We start from the raw sequence: 11,747 nt of genomic DNA on the forward strand, positions 1-11,747 counted from the left end.
AGGGGCGGGGCTCTGTGACCCAACCAGCCCCGCCTCGAGGCCTGGTGGGGCAACGGCGATTCGTACAGTCGCTCTGAGTGAAACCGTGGTGAAACTCTAGTACTCTCCCCACAACATGTAGGGCGTGTCTGCGCCTCAAGGTGGAGCTAAAAGTGCTGCGCTTGTCGGCAGGGCCAGCCCGTGGCTGTTGACCTGCTCTCCCCGTCAGGGGTGACGCGCTGTTGCACTTTCTCCACCATTCCTCCCCATCCCCCACGCCCTCAACTTCAGAGGCAGCCAAGAAACAACACAAAAACCCTCTAAGCCCACGCTGTGCCGTAGTCCCTGCCCACTTGGAGCTTTCGGTCTCAAATGGGTTTAGAATAAAGATGTTTCAGAAAACAAGCTCAGGGGTGCTTATTTTTTAAAGGCACAGGCTCCTAAGCAGAAAGAAAAAAAAAAAAAAGGAAGTTTCTTACGAGATTCTTCCCGTTATGGTTCCTGCTCCTGGGACAGATATGGTAGCTGGAAGTTTTACTAACGAAGTCCTCCCGTTATTTGTCCCTGAGGGTTGATTTTAAAATTCAGCCAAAGCAGGGGTAATGGCTGTGAGCCAGTGAGCGTCCATTAAGCGGCTTGCTTACCTCAGAAAAAGATACTTTGCAGTTCTGAGAATCCCCAGATGTAAGGTGAGAAGACAGCCAAAGACTGGGGAACGCTTTAAGGGACAGAAGAAGCCCGAGTAGGAGCATTGAGAGTTTGATGTTAGAGAAAACAAGGAAAGTGTTTCAATAACAGAAAGGCTGACTGTCAAATGTTGCAAAGGGGTCAGGTATTCAGATATTGTTAATATTGGGAAGTGTCAGCAAACCCACCCCGTTGCCGTCAGGGAGATTCTGTATTCTCTCAAGGATTCGCTGGATAAAAAGGAAAGGCAGAAATTAAAATTGGAAGGGCAGGGTCCCATTGTTGTGGTCATTATTCCTACAGCATGTTAAAAAAAAAAAAACAGCATGTGGGATACCTGAATTCTTTTACCTTGTTAGATGAACAGAGGGCACTGTGATACATTTAGTGAACTAACATCACAGATGTTAGATACTTGTGATACATAGAAACTTGTGCTGCCTATTTTGGGTAAATTGAATTCTCACTGAGATTGTACCTTACTTCAAGAAGGTTAGTGAAAAGACAATTGGAAGTGAAAATTCTTTACACTGCAGAATGAAACTGAGATGATGGTATTCTCCTCACTTGGAATACCCCCTATTTCCATATCTATAGATTTACATCTTACCTGTCCTTTAATGTTCAACTCCTTAAAGATGCTGTCCCTGACCGCATCAGCTTCCACCCATCTCCTGCTCTTGGCTACTTCAGTTAGAGTTGAAGTCTTCAAATAATGGGTAAAGGCATGCTGATGTGTCTAGGGCCAATCAAGCATGCCAACCAATTTTGCCTAAATAGTGAAATTTATTGGTTCTGCAAGTGATCACACGTACTGTTTCAGAGATAGAACATTGAGCTGAGAGGGTTGGCGATCTTGTAAGGTAAAGTGGGGTTCAACTTGCTGCATATTAAGTGTAAGTTCAAGCTGGCACCAAAGAAAAGTTCCCTGTCTGTTGGAGTATGAGAGAGATTTGTCTCATGAGGATGTGAGTGTGGTCAGGACAGTATACCCAAAAACCAAAACCCAGCACCATCGAGTCAATTCCAACTCACAGACTACTCAAATAGCAACACGGGGTTAAAAGGCAGCCACATGGAGGAGTCAACTGCAGAGGTTCTTACAGATATTATAAGATACTGTTACTCAGTAGTGGAATCTGCTTTGTAATTACTTGTTTTAGTGTTGTTTTGAGTATTTTAAATGTGCCACCAAAAGGTCTAAGATTTGAAAGGGTACAGTGATCACAAGGGGGCCGAAAAACACCAAATGTATCTATGACACGTTACACGGCACTGTGGTGCTCCTGATTGTCATCTGTGGCTTTGTGCTTCAGCAGGGAACAAGGACCCTGTTTTATATTTTGCTTGGTTGTCTCCTTTTAGTGCCCAGAATGGACTAAACATTAATAGGTTGTTTACATAAGCTACTTTTGGCCACTTTGCTCAGTGGTTTAAATTCTAAACTGATTAAGTCAAAGGTAAAGATTTGCTTCCAGGATCCCTGCGGCAGTTAGCTTAATAACACTCTTACGTGGCAGCCTCAACCTTCTCCATTAAGTCAGTTCCCTGGAAATGAACACCGTTGTTTAAAAGACAGTCTAAATTTCTGCAAGTTCACTACCAACACTGAAAAAACTTCCTAATCAAGTAGCTTCATCTCCACAGAAAAACAAGTATGTTCAAGAAAACCTTAAGTTAAACCATGTGTTAAAAACAACCATTTGAGGAAAATCTTAGCTTTGAAGAGCAAAAAATAAATAAAATTTTTTATTTTATTTGTATTTATATTTATTTTTTTACAACCAGAGGAATATTCTTTCATATATTCGAACATGCATATTCTATATACTTAACTTCAGATATTGAAAACACTCATCTATAAATGAAGTTTCAGAGTAAAAGTCTAAATTGTGTAAATTGTTTAGCAAAAGCTTTATAGAGAAACCTTTACAAAAAAAATCTTAATACCTACGTTATAATTGCTCATTACCAATAATTATTCATCTGAATTCAGTTCCTTTTTTTTTGGCTATCAATTAACTACTCATGATGTGTTAACCATTTTATATACATGAACTCATTTAATAATATAAATAACCGTATAAGGTGATCATTGGTTATTTGCCCTAGATCACATGGTTATCAAGTGCCAGGCTAGGATTTAAATCCAGGCCTTGCTTGCTCCAATGCTCTTGCATTTACTACATTCTACTGAACAGCTATAATTCATATAACAAAATACATAGCAACTTACTTTACTTAATCTTTAGGGGAAACCATGCCGAATCCATCTTTCAGCAAGACCAAAAGAGTTTGTTTTAAATAACCACAACCCAGGGTTATTTATTTGAAGGCTTCTCATGATGAAACAATGGGCCAGTACATCAAGGCCATCAAAGGTCCCAGTGTCCCCTATTTGCTGTTGAACAGCGAGTCACAAAGGGTCTCCTGTGCATCCTACTCTGCCCAAGATGAATAACGTCCCAGGTTTCTCAGGTGTTTCCTGAGAGTGGCGGCGAGGAGATTCACAGAGCACAACAATGCCAGAAGCATTCTGTGACACACAACACACTTTGCAAAGTGTGTGGAGTGTATGCGGAGAAGTATGGGAAGTGGTTTAAGTTAGAGGTTCTGTAGGAAATACAATCAACTCATCTTTCCAATCTCTTTGTCAATAATGTCCAGTACCACAAATGAAAGGGGCTCAGAACAGGGTCACAGTTGGATGTAACTTTTGAATACACCTGTGACAGAGGGACCATGATAGCTGTGACTTATAAGTGTGATTTTTAACACAATACATACCATCTATGCCGATATAACACAATACCATCTACACATTTAAACCACAACTGTTGTTGCTGTTGTTTCTTTTGGTCCAGTTGGCCCCTGACTCATGGCAATCCCATGCACAACAAAATGCTGCCTGGTCCTGCACCATCCTCCCAGATTTGACTGATTGCCAGGCTTTTCTTCCTAGTCGGTTGGTCTGGAAGCGCCTCTGAAAGCTATTTGGCGGCACAGTAACACACAAGCTTCCACTGACAGATGGGTGGTGGTTCCACATGAGGCACATTGGCTAGGAACTGAACCTGGGTCTCCCACGTGGAAGGTGAGAATTCTACCGGATCAGTTACCAGTATATATATACATATATATGTATGTATGTATATGTATATATGTGTGTGTGTAGGATCTGAGAGTAGTAGATGGGAAAGACAGATATTAAACACATTAGAGATGTGCTTCTTTCTCAGAGTTCTGAATTTTGGAATAGGAGCCCATCAAGGCTATGACTTCAGTTTCCTTTGTAGCTTTGCTACCCTTGCAATTAAATCCTAGGCCTGATTTTTCAACACAGTCTGCCCTGTGGTACGGGAGATACCCACTGCTGTCAAGTCGATTCCGACTTATAGCGACCCTACAGGACAGAGCAGAACTGCCCCGTAGAGTTTCCAAGGAGCACCTGGTGGATTTGAACTGCCGACTTCTTGGTTAGCAGCTTTAGCACTTAACCACTACACCATTAGGGTTACCTTACAGGAGATAAAGATCTCTAAATGCAAAGGAGGAATCCTTGGGTGGTACAAAGGTTAGGAGTTTGAGTCTATCCAGCGGCACCTTGGAAAACAGCCCTGGTGATCTACTTCTGAAAAATCAGACAATTCTACTCTGACACAGATGGGGTCACCATGAGTTGAAACTGACTTGACAGCAACTGGAAAAAAAAAGGTAATGGAGGCTTTCTGACACTACAGTGTGCTTTCAGTTGATGGCTGGCTGGCCCGAGCTTGTCGTTTTTCTTTTTTCTAGGCTTTTAAAACAACTAAAGATAAACAACTCCACAATTAAAATTACTGTTGTCCTTATACTATTCAAGTACCTCCAGCCAATGCATAAGTTAATGTTTCACCTTCACTGAACCTCATTCTGATTCACCACCAGGGAGAGATTTTTCTAGACCCAAGGACTATATTCTTTCTTTTTAACCACTTTGTCAACCCATTACCATCAAGTTGATTCTGACTCATAGCCACCCTATAGGACAGAGTAGAACTGCTCATAGGATTTCCAAGGAGCAGCTGGTGGATTCGAACTGCTGATCTTTTGATTAGCAGCTGAGCTGTTAACCACCGCCCTACCAGGGCTCCTGTCTTCCTTAAGAATGGTGATAATGGGCATCTCTGCCTTATGCCTGCTTGCACTGTTTTAGTTAAGTTTCATATTGTAACATTTTTCCTTCTTAATATATTGTAGAAAATTTTCATACCAATAAATATTTATATATGTCATCTTTTTTTTTTTAACAATTACCTTGTTGATGGAATTTAGTTTGCTATCAAATTTTCTTTTGTCTCAGGAATATGCTTTTTAAAATTCGAAATTTATACAGTTCAAAATTAGTTTTTAAATTTCTAAAGGTACAAAAGTGTTTACAATGAAAGGAATCTCTCATCCCTGCTCCCACCTACCTCATTTCCTTCCTTAGAAACAACCAATGTTATTAATATTTTGAATGTCTTTCCAGAGGCATTCCACGCATTTACAAATAACACATACACACGCACACATGCATACTCTCCCCCTTTTCACTCCTTTATAACCTTTTATTTTGAAAAATTTCAAACTTACAGAAGAGTTGCTGGAATACTACATTGATAGCCAAAAAGTGGAAACAATCCAAATGTCCATCTACTTATAAATGAATAAACAAAATGTGGTATATCCATACAATGGAGTATTTATTCAACCATAAAAAGAAATGAAGTAATGATACATGGATGAACCTTGAAAACATTATGTTAAGTGAAAGAAGCTAGTCACAGAAGACCACATATGATATGATTCCATTCATATGAAATGTCCAGAATAGACAAAGAAATAGATACGGAAAGTAGAATAGTGGTTGCCTAGGGCTGGGATCTAGGGGATGGGGTGTGATCTAAACGGTATGGGGTTTCTTTTTTGGGCTGATGAAAGTGTTCTAAAATTGATTGGGTTGATAGTTGCACAACTCTGTGAAGATACTAAAGAAACATGGAATTGTACACTTTAAATGGGCGAATTACATCGTATATGAATTATATTTCAAAAAAGCTGTTAACAAAAAAAAAAAGGAGGAAGAAGAAATTAAGTATTGATATATGCTACAAGGAGCCCTGATGATGCAGTGGTTAAGTGCTTGACTGCTAACTGAAAGGGTGGTGGTTTGAACTCACCCCTTGCTCTGCAGGAAAATGATGTGGCAGACAGCTTCTGTAAAGGGTACAGCCTTGGAAACCCCATGGGGCAGTTCTACTCTATCCTAATGGTCGCTATGAGTTGGAATCCACTCAGCGGCAGTTGGTTTGATTTTTTGGCTTTATATGCTACGACATGCATGAATCTTGAAAATCAAATGAAGCGAAAGAAGTTACACCCAAAAGCTACATGTTGTATGATTCCGTTTGTACAAAATGTCCACCATAGGCAAGTTCATGAAGACAGAAAGTAGATTAGGAGTTTGGAAGAGAAGGGAATGGAGAGTAAGTAATTGGTATGGGGTTTGTTTTTGTAGCGATAGAAATGTTTCAGAATTTGATTGTAGTGCTGGTTCCACAACCTTGTGAATATACTAAAAAAAAACGCTGAATTGTAAACTTTAAAAAAGGTACATTTTATGGTATGTGAATCATACCTCAATAAAAATATTTTAAAAGATTACTGCATTGAACATCCACATACCATTCAGCTAGATTTGTTAGCGTTTTGCTATATTTGCTTTATCTGTTCACGTTTATAGTCTTTTTTTTTTTTTTTCCTCTGAGGTATTTGAGTTAGCTACAGTCATCACAACCCTTCAACTCTAAATACTTTAGCACTGACTCCTAAGATCGAGGGCATTCTTGTAGTGACCACCATACTGTTAACACACTCATGAAATCTGATTCGCAGTCCATATTCACGTTTCTCCAATTGTGCCGGGAATGACCTTTACATCCGGTTCCTCTCCTTTCTTTTTTACATGACTTGATCTATCATTTAAATCCTTGCTAACGAAGAGTTCGTGCTCCAAATTTACAATCAATACTCAGTAATTGAGTTTCTACTGAGCTTCAAGTTCCTCCATTGTAGAATGAAAGAAGAATCTCTATTATTGCTGGAACGGGAACTTGCTGAATTATATTGTTAGGTGCCATGGAGTCGTTACCGACTCATTGCAACCCTCGGAGACCAAGTCACTAATCTATGTAAATTGTTCTCTCCCTTTCAGAGTAAGTATATTGAATTCACTTACGTTTAATGTGCATGATTCAACTCCTCTATAGTAACCGCTAGGAGCCCCACGGCACAAATGGTTAAGCACTGAGACTCAGCTGCTAACTGAAAGGTTAGCAGTTCAAACCCACCCAGCCTCTCCACAGGAGAAAGACCTGGTGACCTGCTTCCATAAAAGTTACAGGCAAGAAAACCCTATGGGGCAGTTCTACTCTGTCACATGTGGTCACTATGAGTCAGAATCGACCAGATGGCACCCAACAACAACCTACCGATCATTAAATCATTATCTGCTCTCTGTACCAGATCTAATGAAGATTTGAAGAGAGTAATTTGCAATCCCTGCTAACAATATAGCACAAGGGTTGAAAAAATGGCTTACAGGCCAAGTTTTTATATGGCCCATAAGCTAAGAATGGTTTTTATGTTGTGAAATGTTGGAAAAAAAATCAGAATTTTAGCGTCACCTTCTTTCATTTATGTATTGTCTATGGCTGTCTTTATGCTACAGTGGCAGCATGGGTACTTGTGACAGACCACGTGTGGCACATTCATGACTTTGCACTGCTGCTCAGCATCCTATAAATCTCACTGAAGCTGTTAGAACACAGCTGTGTTTCAAGTGCCATATGTATCACTGTAATACATTTTATTTTATTTTTATTATCAGTGCATATCCAGCATATCCATGTCAAAACTAAAACAGAAAATTCAACTTTAAATATCACACTTTCAAGACACAGTGAAGTGTGAATTAGTTTGTTATTAAAGTAGATGGCAAAGCATTGTAGTTATTATACAATAACACTAATCAGTGCTTCTATATATATATATTAGCACTGCTTTAGAGTGATGAGCATTTCGTGTAGACTAAGCCCTCCTTACAATATTCCCAACTCAAAAAAAAAATTGGAATATCTCATTTTCTTCACAAAAATGAAAATGAAGCTTCAACCAAAATAAGTTTTTGAGTGGCTCTTTCATTAGCCAAGTAAAGAAAAACCATTTACTAATGGTGAGTAATTAGACATGTTTGCTTATAGCGGCCAAAGAAATGTTCCTGGAGAAAATAAACTTGTTTAAAACTATTAGCCTTTTGGTGAGAATAGTTGCTTGAAGAATTGAGGACATTGTGAGTAACATCAACAGTCAATTAAAAAACAAGGCAAAGCCAATCCTTCTCAAAAAACAGATGAGGGGGGACACTTCCCATCTCATTCTATGAGGCCAGCACTACTGTAATACCCAAGCCAGACAAAGACATGATTGTTGTTGTTAATTGCTATTGAGTCAATTCCAACTCATGGTGGCACCATGCATGCGGATTGGAACTGCTCCATAGAGTTTTCAAGGCTGTGACCTTTCTGAAGCAGATTGGCAGGCCTTACTTTTCAGGTGCCTCTGGGCGCGTTTACACCACCAAACTTTACGGTTAGTAGTCCAGTGCTTAACCCTTTGCACCACTAGAGGACCAACAAAAACATAACTAGGAAGGAAAGTTACAAACCATCTCTCAAGAACATAGATGCAAAAATTCTCAACAAAATATTAGCAACAATGTATAAAAAATAATTACACACCACAACCAAGTGGTATACAAGGCTGCTTCAACATTTACCAATCAATTAATGACCTTCGTCATGTTAATAGGCTAAAGAAGAAAAATAAGATCATATCAGTAGATACAGAAAAAGCATATGACAAAAATCGAACACCCATCCGTGATAAAAAACTATCAGAAACTAGGAATAAGGGGGAACTTTCTCAATTTAATAAAGAACACCCACAAAAACTTAAAGCTAACAACATACTTTGTGGAGAGAAACTAGAGGCTTTTCCTTTAAGATCAGGAATAAGACAAGGATGTCCCCCCTCATCACTCCTATTCAACATTGTACTGAAAGTCCTAGCTAATGCAATAGATAAGAAAAGGAAATAAGATTACAGATTGGGTAGGAATAAAACTGTCTTTGTTCATAGACGATATGGTTGTCTATGTAGAAAATCCCAAAGAACCAACAACAACAATAAAAAAACCCCTGGAACTAGTAAGTGATAACAGCAAGGTTGCAGAACACAAGGTTAATATGCAAAAGTCAATTGCGTTCCCATATACCAGCAGTGAAAAATTGGAATTTGTAATTAAAAACACAATGTTATTTACATTGTTATTGTTGTGCACTGTCAAGTCAATTCTGACTCATAGGGACTCTATGTGACAGAATAGAACTCCCCACCATGGGATTTTCTAGGCTATAATCTTCACAGGAGCTGATTGTTAGGTTTTTTCTCCTCTTTTTCAACAGCTGGTGGGTTAGAACTGCTTACCTTTCAGTTAGACGACTGCTTAACCATTGCACCACCAGGGCTCCTTACAAAAAAACATGAAGGAATCTCAAATGCATACTGCTAAGAGGAGAAGCCAGTCAGAAAAATCTACGAACTGTATGACACTCTGGAAAAGGGCAAAACAATAGAGACAACAAAAAGGTAAGTGGTTTCCAGGGGTTTGGGGAATAGGAGAAGGATAAATAGGTGGAACACAGAATATTTCTAGGGTAATGAAACTCTTCTACAGGATAATGTAATAGTGGACACATGACATTGTGCATTTGTCAAACTCATAGGACTATGACCCACTGCTGTCCAGTCAATTCAGACTCATAGCAACCCTATAGGAGAGAGTAGAACTGCACCAATAGAGTTTCCAAGGAGTGCCTGGCAGATTCGAACTGCTGACTTCTTGGTTACCAACTGTAGCACTTAACTACTACGCCACCAGGGTTTCCCATGTGACTATACAGTACAAATATAAAACCCTGGACTTTAATTAATAATGTGTCAATATTGGTTCATCGATTGTAACAAATGTACCAAGCAAATGAAAGATGTTAATAATAAGAGAAACAATGTGCAGGGGTGGGGTTAAAGTGGCGGGGGAGACAGAGTAGATGGAAACTGAACTTTCTGCTCAATTTTTCTGTAAGCCTAATACTGTCCTGAAAAATAGTCTAACATTTTTAAAAAGGCAAAAGACTTTGAATAATTTTCACTGACTCTTGAGTTCAGATGTTACTGATATTGCTCAGTTCTTATTGTTTATTCAAGGAGTCTGTGCTGAGTTTGAAGTGACTGAAGAACTAGCCTGTATGAATAGTATGCACATAAAACCACAGGTAAGAATATATGTAAAAAAAAAAAAATTACAAAGGAAATGATAATTTAGTACAAGCTGAAATGGAATCCGCTAAGATGTGTTATAACTGATGGTGATAAAAATACACGTGGAGCAGAAAAAGGCCAAAGGCTTAGTTGGATACATTTAAAAAATTGTGAAAATGTAGAGTTTAAAGCCTATGGTTATTTGTCGTATTACTCATAAGCAGGTAGTTTGTGAAAAATGTTTGAATCTATCATGTGATATTTGAACTAGGACTGTCAATAGTGAATTTAATTTACTGTCTGGAACATAACCATTGTCAGTTCTGTGCATTTTTGTCACAAATTGAAGCTGAATAGCCTGACCTTTCCTTCCACATAGCAGTTCTGCAGCTTAGCAATGGTAAGGTTTTATTGTGATGTTTTGAGCACAAGACCAAGATTGATTTTTTTTTTTTCTGGATGAGAAGAACGTCCTCAACCATTATCGAACACTGAATAGCCTTAGAAATTAGTTTGGTTCAGACTTCATAATGTTTCTTTATGATGTCATGTATGAAGTCCTCGATGTCATTCTATAATTCATCTGGTCTTTGGTCAGTGTTCAATACATCAAATCTATTCTTGAGATGGCCTCGAAATTCAGGGGGGATATACTCAAGTTCATACTTTGACTCTGGCGGACTTGTCTTAATTTTCTTCAGCTTCAACTTGCATTTGTATATGAGCAGTTGATGGCCTGTTCTGCAGTAGACCTCTGGCCTTATTCCGGCTGACTATATTGAACTCCTCCATCATCTGTTTTCACAGATATAGTCGATTGGATTCCTACGTATTCCATCTGGCGAGCTCCATATGTATAGTTGCTGTTTGCATTCTTGAAAAAAGGTGTTTGCAATGAATAAGTCATTGACCTTGCAAATTTCTGTCATGCAATCTCTGGTGTTGTTTCTATCACCAGGGCCGTATTTTCCAACTACTGATCGTTCTTTGTTTCCAACTTTTGCATTGCAATCACCAGAAATTATCAGTGCATGTTGATTGCATGTTTGATCAATTACAGACTGCAGAAGTTGATAAAAACCTTCAATTTCCTCATCTTTGGCCTTAGTGGTTAGTGCATAAATTCGAATAATGGTCGTATAAACTGGTCTTCCTTGTAGATGTATGGATATTACCCTAACACTGACAGTGTTGTACTTCCACACAGACCTTGAAATGTTCTTTTTGGTGATAAATGCAACGCTATTCCTCTTCAATTTGTCATTCCTGGCATAGTAGACCACATGATTGTCTGATTCAAAATGGCTAATACTAGTAAGTTTCAGCTCACTGATGCCTAGGATATCAATCTTCAAGTGTTCCATTTCAGAACCAACTCAATGGTACCTAACAACAACAACAATGATCTCAACCTAAAATTACAAGGCAAAACAGCATTCATATGCAAAACTTATACTGTGATAAAGTAATTTCAATGACAAGCAATGTTGTTTGAGTCACAAATAATGTCGAGCTGCTTTATACAGATCCTATGCTGTCACAATTAAAACAAGAATGAAGAGCTCTAGTCTCACACAAATTTGCAGCAGATTTATTTTATGAGTTCAAAGTATATTTCAATCAGCCTTTTTCATGCCTTGATGCGAGTGACCTGACCAACCTAGGTGACTCGTTAAAGC

The sequence above is a fragment of the Loxodonta africana genome, chromosome 2 (genome assembly GCF_030014295.1).
Source record: "Loxodonta africana isolate mLoxAfr1 chromosome 2, mLoxAfr1.hap2, whole genome shotgun sequence".
Lineage (NCBI taxonomy): Eukaryota > Metazoa > Chordata > Mammalia > Proboscidea > Elephantidae > Loxodonta > Loxodonta africana.